The sequence below is a fragment of the Amblyomma maculatum genome, chromosome 1 (genome assembly GCF_055883805.1).
Source record: "Amblyomma maculatum isolate TAMU_Amacu chromosome 1, ASM5588380v1, whole genome shotgun sequence".
Classification (NCBI taxonomy): Eukaryota; Metazoa; Arthropoda; class Arachnida; order Ixodida; family Ixodidae; genus Amblyomma; species Amblyomma maculatum.
Genome location: NC_139344.1, coordinates 134,674,459 through 134,688,935, shown reverse-complemented (window position 1 = coordinate 134,688,935; position 14,477 = coordinate 134,674,459).

The window sequence follows — 14,477 nt, the reverse complement described above, 5'->3', positions numbered from 1 at the left end:
TTCGACACATCGGACAGCTCGACTGCCAGGTCATCCCCAATGGCCTGACCACATCCCAGAGGCGCCGGGCGCTCCCAGAACTCGTCCATGTTGCGCGCCTCAAACTTTATTGCGCGCTTAAGTTATTTCAATATTTAGTGCTTTGTTTACCTTTCTGTGTTTATTTTGTAAACATCGGATCGATGCTTTTTTAGTAGGGGAGTAATGCTGCAAATCATACTGTGTTTGTTCTTTTTTCGACAGCCACCGGCATTCAGCTTTATCACTCTGATTCTGGCACGCATATCAATTCTGTGCTCTTTGTTTGATCATGCTCGTTGTCGCGAAACGCAGCTTTATCAGTTTGCCTCGCAAGATGCTCGATGTTTCTGGAAGATTGCGGCCACTCGCGTATATTTCTGCAATGTTCTAGGTTGAGCTAATCACCGTTTGCAATTTTATCTCGATCTTTCTTGCGCTAATGCGTGAAATCGGAATTCGTAGATCAACGACAGCTGAACACGATTGTTGCTATCGCTGCCGCCTAGCTCTTAGGTTCTTTTACGGGCGCAAGTCAGCCCTATAAAGAGTTGATCCCTTTGAAGTCTCCTCATTTGTTGTCGATGGCATTGTCACCACTACGTGGCATCTCAGGGTGAAATCCGAGCTCTCGTGACATTGACAGTGGTCACGGGCCACTTGGTTGGTCGCAGACCACTTCGTGTCCTACGTGACTACTCAGAGTCACATGACGACCACCAGGTCACATGGCCTTAACCTTGACAGGGATCCCGGCCCCTTGGTGGCCTACGTGACTATGCCTGAAAGTCACATGGAGACCACCAGGCTTAACACGGAAGTTTGACCTCTAAATATCCCTCCCAGCGCAGGTCGCGTGAACTTGACCTTCTGTTATTTTTTTTTTCGCTTGCGGATGTTTGTACGAAAGGAAGATTGTGACATGCAAGCTGCTCAAGCATACATCGGCAAGGGCTGCTGAAAGCTGCTGTTCTTATAACCGAGAGCAAAAGGCGCATACTAGAGATACTGGCTTGACAGACACCTGAAACTGCCTTTAATGCGGCGTCTGCCTACAGCCTGGGATCTGCCGACACCTTGTCAATGGACCTGACCTTCACTGGTGCCACGACGGACAGCGACGGTGCGTCGGCGAGGGACGCGGCCAGCGACGCGGGTGCAATACTAAGGAGGAACGCCACATCGGAGGGAGAGGTAGAAGTGGATCCGTGGGATATGGAAGCTGAGGCATCTGCAAAGAGACGTCGAGAGGAACTTGGCAAGACGCATGTCTCTACAAGAAGGTGGAGAGTGGAAAGTGAGTGGCGGCAAAAAGAAAAAGAACGCCGCTTCCCAGCCGCGGGCGTCTTCGCTCCGGCGGGAGAAGCCTGTCCGTTAGGGGTAGGCTCAAACGAGGCACCATGCTTCCGGTGGGCTTTTGCTATGCAATGGCGTCGTTCGAAAGGTCTTTACATTCGAGTCGGAATGATAAATATGCAGGAGGGTTTGCCTCTGGGGAAAAAAAAAAGACATGCAGTTGTGTCGACTCGTCGTGGATCGGGACTTTGATGTTATATATAGATCGTTGTAGATCGGGACCAGGAAACAAAAGTAGAAAACAATGACCGGACCGCGATCATGATGCGGCGTTTCACTACGCGGTACAACACATATATGTTAACCTTGCGGTTGGAACCTCGGCAAGATGTGGGCTGTTTGTCCGGAAGTGTGCAGGCATGGTTGTGACGGCGGTCACAACACCTATTTCGGGCACTCTCTTTTTCGTCTTCAGAATGGCGTGTGATATGTGTCTACGCACCAGTGTGTACTGATGTGAGGCACGACTTCTTTGGAAGTCTAAATAATTACCGTAACTGCAAACGCTCTATCATCATGCTTGGTGACTTCAACTGCATGCGTTTGTGCGGCTCGGCCCCAGCAATGTATCACTCATGGACGCTAGTAGCACTGTACTAAGAAATAGGGTTAGTGAATTCGACCTTGAAGACGTTGGAGATAGCATTAACAAGTGAAAGTGTTTAACTTATTAAATTATTAAAAAGTATTATTGAAAGTGTTTACACACTTTCAGGGCTCGAGTCATGCTCGTTTAGAGAGAGTATATGTTTCTTTGGAAAGTCTAGCAATACGTATGTATTACAACATAATATATAGGTACCAGTTTCTTTCAGTGATGCGTCAGGCAAACATCTTAACTGGTCTAATGGTTTAAGGAACAATTCCCAAGTTGATACCAGTTACCAGTTGGATCCAACGGGTTTTGCTAACATCCTGTACGTACAGCTCCGCTGTTAAGGCGTCGCCGAAAATAATAATTTCCTTTACTACGAAACAGTTGGGTTGAGAGTAAAGGAGTTTAATGATCGAGTGGTCCATTTAATAAAACGTCTCGGTGATCTATTACAAAGTGCCGTCCGCTGTGCCTTCGATGGGGAAGTAATTTAGAGGTCCGTTCGTTTCACCGGCACTACGTGAACTGGTTCACGTGGTGCTGCACTTCACCATTCGTTTCGATGGATGGATGAATGGAATATAGGAGCGTCCCCTTTGAAACGGGGTGGTATCAGTAGCTATCACCCTCATTTTTCTCCCTATATCTTAAATATTGATTTAGATTGGTTAACTAAACCATCAATCTATTTATTAAATTTTTGTTTCTACATTACTAACATTATGTCACTTCTCTGCTTTTAAGCCACCAATCTTCCAGTTGTTTTTTGCTAGTTTCCACCGCCGGTTTATTCACCCGGCCACTGGTATCTCTAAACCCCAGAGCTTCAGGAACAGTGACTGCGCCTGCATCAACTTCCGAATGGATACCATTACAATCGAGTATAATGTGGTCAATTGTCTCACTGGAGTTACCACATACAGCACATGCGTCATCTTCATTGTTAAATTTCTTTTTGTAGCTGCGTGTTCTAAGGCGCCCTAATCTAGCTTCAAAAATTCGTAGGGCACTGCCTCTTGAGTTATCAAAGAAAGCTTCCTTCCTGATCTGCATTTTCCATTTTCGGTATAGCTCCACACTCTGTTTCTTTTCCATCGAATTTATCCAATTTTTACCTTCTGTGTTTTTCACCTGTTTTTCACCTCTTTATTTCTCCCTCCTTGTGACTAGCATACTTACTAGTTAGTTTCCTAGTCCTTTTCCTCCAATATGAGTCAACACTTTTTAAGTACAGGTACTTAAATACTTTAGCTGCCCATCTGTTACTGTACAATTTTCTCAGGCGTTCCTCTTATAATATTTTACTCTGAGCTTCCCGTACTTCGAAAGATGCCCAGCCCATATCTCCCTGTACCGCCTCATTTGTGGTTTTGCAGTGGGCAACTAGTGCTAATCGGCCAACGACTCTCTGATTTATTTCTAATGTCGACTGTACCTCTGATTTTAGGCACAAAACCGCATTTCCGAAAGTAAGTCCGGGCACCATAATTTCTTTCCAAATAACCCTCAAAACCTCATACCTGTTGTATCCCCACAATTCCCTGTGCTTCATTATCCCGGCATTCCTTCGCACTTTGGCCTTAAGTGATTTCTCATGCTTTCCAATGTATGCCAATCCTTCGTTTACCCATACCCCCAAATATTTATATTCTGCTACTCTAGGTATTTCATGGCCTTTTATTTTAAGACCCTGATCAGTTGAGCCGTTGAAAATCATCAGGCCCGATTTAACTGCGCTGAAACTGAAGCCTAGAGCGTCCCTTTCGTCTTCGCAATACTTAACTAGAGTTTGCAATTCTCCCCAGACTCTCAGCTAGCAGCACAATATCGCCTGCATACATCAAACCGGGGAGGCGCGGCTCTACCGCCTTTCTACCTAATATATATGACAGGTTAAAACGTAGATTACTTTCTTGTATCCTCCGTTATATATTTATCATATAAAGCATGAACTGCGTTGGTGATAGAGGACAACCGTGTCTAAATCCTTTGCATACCTTGACAGCTTTCGTACTTCTTATCCCTTCCCATGTAATTTCTACTTTGTTATCCCCGTATATTTCCTGTAGGAACTCTGTTATCTCATAACCGATACCTTCTTCTTTCAATATGTTCCACAGGTATTCTATGTTTACATTGTCGTACGCCCCGTTTATGTCCAAGAAGGCCAAATACAGATGTCTATTTTCCACTCTAGATATTTCGATGCATTGGGTAAGCACGAACAGGCTATCATCTAAGCGCCTACCATTTCTAAAGCCGTTCTGAAGTTCTCCGAGTATCTTGTAACTTTCTACCCATGCTTGCACCTTTAATTTCACCGCCTGCATGGCCAACTTATACACAACAGATGATATGGTAATCGGCCTGTAGGATTTTATGTGTATCTTTTCTCCTTTTCCTTTATAAATCAAATTCATTTTACTCTGCCGCCAGCTGTCCGGAATCTGCTTATTCGCATGACTGTTTTCAGAGCTTTTAACAACGTTTCCTTACTTTTTGGACCAAGTTCATTAATCAGCTTGATCGGAATCCCATCTATTCCTGTAGATGTGTTTTCAGGAATATTTTTTTCTGCCTTTTTCCAGTTTATATTCATCAGTTCTAAGCTGCTTTGTATTCTGCTACCTTGTGTTGCTTCCTGATTTGCGGAGATTAACCTATCGTCGCTCTTAAATGACTCGGCTATAACTGATGTAATGTAGTTCACTGCGTTGTCTCCCTTTACACAATTTCTCTCGTTATCTTGAATCCGATCCTGCTTTCTTTGATTCTTCTTCCCTGGCCAGCTTATATGGTTCCAGAATTTTCTTGCTCCGCCTCTAGAGCCATCGTGTATGTCAGCAATCCAGCGATCGGTGGACTGCCTTATTTTACTTTGGACGAGGGCCTGTACCTCAAGTTTCTTTTGTCGATATGATTCCCATTTTTGGTCGATTTCCTCCTGAGATATATGTGCTTTCTTTGCCACTCAGTGTTCCCTTGAAGCAGCCCGTCGTTGTTCAATAGCTTCCCTGATTTCCTTATTCCACCAGCTCCGTGGCTTCCTCTTTCCATTCCAGCGGTTTGCTACTTTAACCTCCTTAATTTTCCTCCTTATGAGTAGTTCTAACTGTTCATAATCCCAGTCATCCATGAGGCTTTTCTCTATTGCTTCCTATATGTCTGCTGCTATCTGCGCTATTTGATCGTCGCTTATTTTCGCGTTTACTTTTTGTCTAAGTTTCATTTCTCTTTTCATCAAGAGCCCCATCTGCAGACTAATACGTTTATGATCACTTCCCAGACTACACTCCCCTTCTTCGTCTATTTCTATTTTTGTGACCTCGCTATAAATTTTCTGCGACATTAGACAGTAGTCGATGGTCGTCTGCCTGTTGCGGAATTACCACGTGATTTGGCCTTCGCATTTTGTTTCTCTATTTATTATAACTAGATCGTCTCGCTCACAGAAATCTATAGCATTAGCTTCCCGTTATAATCCGTGTATCCATCCAGATCGTCGATAGGGCCGTTCATGTCCCCCAGCAGAATAATATTGGCCCCATCTCCAAACTGGCTTATATCGTCACTAAGGCATTCAACAAAATCCTTGTTTTCTTGGCTGCATTGGTGTCCTGTTCCTAAATAAACTACCCCTAGCCATGTCCTTATGCCGGCAATTGTTCCTGATACCCAGATATGTTCTTTACAAGATGATTTAATTCTTTGCCAATTTGTTCCCTGGTGTACCATACCTACCCCTCCACCCGTTCTTTTTCTCGTTCTCGTTCTGTTGCACTCTTCCCAGACGTAGCCTTCTATAAACGGCGGATCCTGAGATGAGTCTCGCAAAGAGCGTACACACCTATTTTGTCATCCTTCAACTGCTGTTCTATCTCTAGCCATTTCGCTCTTTTTCTACCTCCTTGCATGTTTATGTAGCTGATCCTAGTGTTAAATTTCTTTTTTGCACTTTTCTTTCTCGACCTCCTTCTTGCCATTTTTGGGGGCTCAGCCTCCGGGCTCAGCCTCAGCACCACGCCGTTCGTTTCAAAAAGTGCAGACGTCGTGCAGGTCGAGTTCACGGGAATTTCGGCAAAACTGTGCACCTCCTCAGCGGTCAGTGCCGAAATGGTGCATCTGCAGCCGCACCATGAAAGCAGACGACAGCTTGCGCGACGATGGCTTGCGTGTTGTGATAAACGGTGAAGCGACCCTTATTCCACTCGTCAACGAGAACGGTGCCTGTGTTTGCCAAAGAAACGACGACGCGTACTTCAAACCATGTCTACCAAGTAAGCAAGTGCATGCGTTATGGTTCATGCTGACTTCAATTCGGGATCGAAGTTCGTTCACGCTTCGTGCCAGCTGCCGCATATAGTGTGCATACACATACATTGATCGAGGCTGGTTCGTGTCAACGCTTCATTGCGATGTGCTGTTTGAAAATTGATCTTATTCGGCATGTTGGCGCCGGTTGATGTGAGTGGCAATATAATTCACAGATAGCCGACCACATGCGGTCGGCTTTTGTACATGTATGCATCGCATATTCATGAATGAATGAATTCTATCGCCTGTGTATATGCCGCTCGATCAACGGCGCTAATCATCCCAAACATGAAGATTTTCAAGTATACCACATCGCATTAAGTACGTCTTGTGCAAATGCATATATATGCACCTTTTGCAGCAGCCGGCGATCGAAGCGCACATGGTCATGATTGAAATATATAATCAGCATGCATCACACCGCATGCGTGTGTCTACTTCTTGAGTATGCGTAGCCGATACCTTGGTGAATTCTATCGTATTCTCGTTGGCAAGTGCCGTTTATTACAAAGCACAGGCCAAAAGCATCGCGGCTGGATAATGTCAAAACTTCGTTGTTATGTGCTATTTGAAAATTCATCAAGTCAACCGGAACGTTGGCGTCGGCTAACGCGATGTTGCACACAGCCGGCCGCAGCTTGTTGGCGACGGCAAGGCTAGCAGACGGCCCGGCCTGCACTCTACCATTCGTTTGTAAGTAGCTGGTGCCGATGCTGCACCTGAACTGCTGGAACTGGTGCTGCACGCTTGCGGCTCCGCCGCAGAACTTTACGGAACTGGTGCAAAGAGTGCAGTTGAATCGAACAGTCTTTAGGCCTAGCGACGATTAGGGAGAAGCAGACAGCCAGAGCGCCATCGATGGCTCTGGCTGTCTGCTTTTTCCTAATCGTCGCTAGGCCTAAATTACTTATTCGCGCTCGCCGGTGCTGTTGCTGTAAGCTTGTGGCATCCGGGGCTGTGAGCCTATGCGCTTATCGTTTACTTTCATGATGCAACTAGGGCCAGACTACTGTCGACGAGCAGCGTGCGCCACGCTCAATTACTACGCTGCTACGCTGTCGGGTGGTACCCGAAGATTGTACAAAAGGGCAAAAACGCCGTCGGACGGTGCTTATACACTGCGCATTTCATGTGTTGATTTTGAGACTTGTTTCAGTGTACAGTGTGTACGCTATTAGAGCGGGTCAGCTCGTGCGGCTTTCGTACTTGGGCACCGACGCGCACCACAATCTCGCCCACAGATGCCGCTAATGCAGGCAAGAAAACAAGGATCTCTTTGAATGTCTCAGTGACGATATAAGCCAGTTTGGAGACGGGGCCAATATTATTCTACTGGGAGACATGAACGGCCACATCGACGATCTGGATGGATACACGGATTGTAACGGGAAGCTAATTCTAGATTTCTGTGAGCGACACGTGCTAGTTATTATAAATAGAGAAACAAAATGCGAGGGGAAAATCACGTGGGAATTCCGGAACAGGCATACGACCGTTGACTACTGTCTAATGTCGCAGGGAATTTATCGTAAGTTCGCCAATATGGAAATAGACGAAGAAGGGGAGTGTAGTCTGGGAAGTGATCATAGTCTGCAGATGAGGCCCTTGATCAAAAGAGAAATGGAACTTAGACAAAAAGTAAACGCAAAATTAAACGACGATCAAATAGCGCAGATAGCACAGGAATAGATGGAATTCCGATCAAGCTGGTTAATGAACTTGGCCCAAGAAGTAAGGAAACGTTGTTAAAAGCTTTGGAAACAGTCATAACAAAAAAGCAAATCCCGAACAGCTGGCGGCAGAGTAAAATGAATTTTATTTATAAAGGGAAAGGAGAAAGGATGCACATAAAATCCTACAGGCCGATTACCATAACGTCTGTTATATACAGGTTGGCCATGCAGGCAGTGGAATTAAAGATGCAAGCATGGGTAGAAAGTAACAAGGTACTCGGAGAACTTCAGAGCGGCTTTAGAAATGGTAGGCGCTTAGATGATAGCCTGTTCGTGCTTACAGCTTCAGAGCGGCTTTAGAAATAGTAGGCGCTTAGATGGTAGCCTGGTCGAGCTTACCCAATGCATCGAAATATCTAGGGTGGAAAATAGACATCTGTATTTGGCCTTCTTGGACATAAACGGGGCGTACGACAATGTAAACATAGAATACCTGTGGAACATATTGAAAGAAGAAGGTATCGGTTATGAGATAACAGAGTTCCTACAGGAAATATACGGGGATAACAAAGTAGAAATTACATGGGAAGGGATAAGAAGTACGAAAGCTGTCAAGGTATGCAAAGGATTTAGACACGGTTGTCCTCTATCACCAACGCAGTTCATGCTTTATATGATAAATATATAACGGAGGATACAAGAAAGTAACCTATAGGTTTTAACCTGCCACATAGATTAGGCGGAACGGCGGTAGAGCAGCGCCTCCCCGGTTTGATGTATGCAGACGATATTGTGCTGCTAGCAGAAAGTCAGCAAGAACTGCAAACTCTGGTTAAGTATAGCGGAGACGAAGGGGACGCTCTATGCTTTTTTAGCGCAGTTAACTCGGGTCTGATTATTTTCAACGACTCAACTGATAAGGGTCTTAAAATACAAGGCCATTAAATACCCAGAGTGGCCGAATATAAATATCTGGGGGTATGGGTAAACGAAGGATTGGCATAAATTGGAAAGCATGAGCAATCACTTAAAGCAAAAGGGCGAAGAAATGCCGTGATAATGAAGCATAGGGCATTGTGGGGATACAACAGCTATGAGGTTTTGAGGATTATTCGGAAAGGAATTATGGTGCCCGGGCTTGCTTTCGGAAATGCGATTTCGTGCCTAAAATCAGAGGTACAGTCGATATTAGAAATAAATCATAGAGCCGTCGGACGATTAGCACTAGGTGCCCAAGGCAAAACCACAAATGAGGCGGTACATGGAGATATGGGCTGGGCATCCTTCGAAGCACGGGAAGCTCAGAGTAAAATATTATACGAGGAATGCCTGAGGAAATTGGACAGTAACAGATGGGCAGCTCAAGTATTTAAATACCTATACCTAAAAAGCGTTGACTCACAATGGAGGAAAAGAACTAGGAAGCTAACCAGCAAATATGCTGGTCACAAGGACCAAGAAATAAAGAGCGTTAAGCAACATGTGAAAAACACAGAAGGTAAAAAGTGGATAAATTCTATGGAAAAGAAACACTAGTGTGGAGCTATACCGAAAGTGGAAAAAGCAGATCAGGAAGGAATCTTTCTTTGATAACTCAAGAGGCAGTGCCCTACTTTTGAAGCTAGATCAGGGTGTCTTGGAACACGCAGCTACAAAAAGAAATCTAACACTGAAGATGACGCATGTGCTGTATGTGGTAACTCCAGTGAAACATTTGACCATATTATACTCGAATGTAATGGTATCCATCCGGAAGTTGATGCAGGCGCAGTCACTGTTCCTGAAGCTCTGGGGTTCAGAGATACCAGTGGCCGGGTGAATGAACCTGCGGTGGAAGCTAGCAAAAAACGATTGGAAGTTTGGCGGCTTAAAAGCAGAAAAGTGACATAATGTTGGTAATGTAGAAAGGAAATTTAATAAATAGAATGATGGCATAACCAATCTAAAATAATAATTAAGATATATGGGGGAAAAATGAGCATGATAGCAACTGCTACCACCCCGTTTCAAACGGGATGTTCCTATATTCCATCCATTCCATAAAAGCGCTAACAGAGATCGACGAAAAGCTCAGTTTGTGGTAACCTCTGTAAGCGACATGACTGTTGTTTGCCCGACATTACCGCGGCTTCGCGTAACCGCGTTGACGCTTCCCGTGCCATGGATCAGACGACACGGCGGTGGCCTATATATGGCCCCTGCTTAATATGTCTTGACCGGCTCTGCCTGTTGCCAGAACCAACGTTTAGCTATAAACGTTTATTTATAAACTATTTATCTATAAACGATGGCCAGAACAGCAAGCTGTTGACGAATAAACGAAAATGCTAACTTTAAAAATATCTGCAGCTCCGATAAAGTGCTCTAGATTTATCTCCGATGCAGCTGAAACATTGAGGTTTAGTTGCTTAGCACATCAGGAACAAGATGCAATAAATAGCTTATGTTTCAAAATGTGTGTCATGACCCATTTAAGGAAATTGAATATAAAGCTTTTAGATGATGGTAATTCAAGTATTCAAGGATCGAGGTAGAAAAAGAATTAGAAGTGACGAGTGAAAACTATGGTGTACGATGTGAAAGCTTCAAGCAGCGCATTATGAAGGCCCTGGAGAGATCCAGTGAAATAAAGCACTATAATAGCATTTAAATGAAAGCGTTCTTAAAACTCCGGCGATTTATGATGCTCACCGATATCAACGAAATTTGCATCGGACGTTCTTGTCAACGTCAACATTACGTGTTCCAAAAAGTACAGTTGAGGACGCTTTAATTTTCCCGCAAGTAATTTTAAAGATAAAGCGCGGGACCCGCGACTTGCGCTGCTAGACAGGAAATTTTTACGGCCAACAATGCAACGACCCTACTGGGCGCGGCTTGTACGATGTTGCGTCGCCTGATACTGTGAGGTGATGCTGGCACGGGCAGGACAGAAACGGCCTGGCACGAGGCAGATACGGCCAACAGCTTGTAATCACTCTCTTGTAGTTTCAGCTCACTTTAATACATTCCTTTACAGTGGCAGCTAGTGTTGCGTTGTCGACTGCGCAAGTTATTCTACGAAAAACAACACACTGATTTACCAGGCCGATTTCCGGAGGAAAAAAAAAAAAGAAACTTCGCGACAAATTCCGCAAGCTCAAGACCAACCCCCGACGGGTCGGCGCAGCAGATCAAAGAGCACGGAAGGGCGAGAGTTCGAGGCCAGGGACGAATCCTTTCCCCGGCTAGACGGCAAGAAGACGGAACTGGTGGAATGTTCCAGCTCACAAGACCCAGCGGACGCCTGGCGGCGGAGCGGCAGCCAGGAGCAGCAGGGGGTGAGTTTCGCAGATATGGTCTCCCAGAAGGAATTGGCAAAACTAAGAGATGAAAATAGACAGCTTAGAAGCATGCTACAAAATCTTAATGGAGTAGTAGAAGGAATTGGCAAAACTAAGAGATGAAAATAGACATCTTAGAAGCATGCTACAAAATCTTAATGGGGTAGTAGGTTCCCTTCGAGGTCAAATTCAAAATCTGCAACAGCAGGGGCAGTCCAGATCTGGCATAGCCGCTAATCTCACTAACAGGCCCAATACGCAGAACGCTAAAGAGGATAGCATGATCACTGACACGGCGAGCCCTCCACCTGTAAAACGGAAAGTACGCGAGGATCCCTCCGAAGAAAAATCAGTAGAAGAAAGGGTGACCCGAATTAAGGGGGCGCTAGATTCAATGGCCGCCTCCCTAAATCAAATCACCTCCCAACTCCAGACGCTTGTGGGGGCAGTGCAAAAACAAGCTGAGGAGTCTCAGGTACTCCGGAACAAGCTGCTAGGCATCAACGCCTGGCAGCAGAACATCGAACAGACCCTTGCGAGTAAACATGGCTCGCAAGGCTAAGTATGAGATATGGCAGTGGAACTGTCGCGGATTCCGAAGGAAACGGCCGGTGCTGCAGCAGTTCCTCACAACGATAGAACTTGCGCCTCTCGCATTAGCACTTCAGGAAACCGGGGGCCCGGCTAAACTGTTGGGATACCAAGCATTCCACAGCGATAAGGGGGAGCGGGCGGCAGTGACAACTTTAGTTAAAAGAAATATGGCAGCAGTGCGACACGACCTCGCATCGCCAGAGATAGAAAATGTTTTTGTGGAGATTATCCTGGGAACCAGTCCTAGGGCCAGTATGTTCCTCCTCAATATTTACAGCTCACCGAGGCAGCGCAATGGCCAGATTCAGGACTTTGCTCCGAAAAGCAGAGCAAGTCAGCGGGGAACATCAGTTAGTGATTATGGGAGATTTCAATGCAAGACACCCTGCGTGGCGATACTGTACGCCTTGCCCAAAAGGGAGGCAGTTGTGGGAGGATATAAAAGACCTAGGGTGCACTATACATACAGATCCTACCTGTCCGACACGAATTGGGAACAGTGTTAGCGTCGATACCATCCCCCCGACCTCACACTATCTAGGCGCACCCTCAATCCCCAGTGGAACAACACGCACATGAACTTCGGTAGCGATCACTACATAATCGCGCTTAAACTGCTTAAACTTGTGGGGAGGGGGGGGGGGGGGGGGTACGCCGGCCCCGAACGTCGTACAAAGCCGGCGATAGTGGAATGGGACAAATTTCGGGACAACAGGACAGGCGACAATGAAGGCAAATAACCGACCTCGACACGTGAGTTGCACAACTAAAGTCCGAGGTCAAGGCAGCGACTAAATATCTCGATGACGCTAACGCTCCGGATTTAGTGGATAGTCGTCTTCTCCGCATGTGGGAGGCAAAGGAACGAATGGAACGGAGACTTAAGGGGCAGCGGTGGAATCGTAACCTAAGGCGCAAGATAGCTCGGCATAATAAGGCCATTGAAGATTACGCTTTCAAGCTATGCGAGCAAAACTGGGGGGGATCGATGCGAACACATGGAGAGTGATATGAGCATGCCTAAGACCTGGGGACTTCTTCGTCACCTTCTGGACCCTGAGAACTCGAAAGCTCAAGAAGGCACTAACCTCATGAAGATTAGACACTCCTTTCCAGGAGATGACGAGAAGTTCTTTCGACAGTTACAAGACTTGTATGTTGGCGATACAAGCAGGAGGTCCCTTCCAGATTACTTAGGGGACGCCAGTGATGAGCTTGATGCCCCTATTAGCACGGCATAAGTAAGAGCAGAGATTCTTCGGCTTAGAATCAACACGGCGCCGGGCCCAGATGGTGTCACTAATAAAATACTGCGAAACCTAGATGACCAATCGGTAGCCGCACTAACTCAGCTTATGCAGGAGTGCTGGGAGAAAGGGGAAATACCTCAGCAGTGGAAAACGGCTGACATTATTCTCATACCCAAGCCTGATAAGCCACTTCGGATAGACAATTTACGGTCAATATCCCTAACATCATGCTTGGGAAAGCTACTAGAGCATGTTATCCTAACCAGGCTCACCAAATATATTGATAGACACGACCTTTTCTCGCGGGAAATGATAGGCTTCCGCTCTCATCTCTCGACTCAGGACCTCATGGTCCAGTTGGAACATGACATTATCCGGTCCACGAGTAAAGATGCTAAGGCCATATCCTTGGCCTCGATCTAAAGAAGGCATTTGATAATATCTCGCACCAGGGAGTCATAGACGGACTGTCAGCATTGAATGTAGGGACAAAAACGTATAACTGTATCAAAAACTTTTTGAGTGGACGTAGTGCCCGCTTTAAATTCCACGATAGCACATCATCACTTTTCCCTCTGGGCAGTAGGGGTACTCCTCAGGGCTCGGTACTCTCGCCTCTTCTCTTCAACGTAGTAATGGCAAAATTACCAGAACAACTGCGACGTTACCCTCATTTAAATTTTAGTATTTATGCTGACGACGTTACACTATGGGTCAGCCGGGGTAGCGATGCCGTAATTGAACACACGCTACAAGAGGCGGTGGACACGATCGTGCGGTTTGCAGCAGAACGTGGACTTACATGCTCGCCGGAAAAATCAGAACTCTTCATTTACAATCCACGGTGCCTGCGGAACGATCGTAAGGTGGATATACAGATTTCGGTACAAGGACATCAAGTTCCCCAGGTATCGCAGATCCGTATACTAGGTCTCCTTCTCCAAGATAATGGCTACAACGGAGAAACTATTAAAAGGATTGAGCGGCATGTATCTCAAACAGTTAGCCTCATCCGCCGAGTTTCGAATAAAGGCAGAGGACTAAAGGAAAAGAATCTTCTGCGCATAATCCAGGCATTTATCATTAGTCGAATCAGCTATTTTACGCCATACTTACCCCTTAAGACAGCAGAACGACAGAAATTAGAGAGCCTCATCCGCACAAGTATTACAAGAGCCCTTGGACTCCGGCGCTGTACCTCCACCGCTAGCCTCCTGCAACTGGGCATCCATAACACATGGGATGAGATCGCGGAAGCGGTGCGCACTTCACAGGTAGAACGGCTCCGCCTAACCGCCGCAGGCAGATCCATTCTAGAAAAACTGGGCATCGACACTTGGGGAGGCGCTCAGAC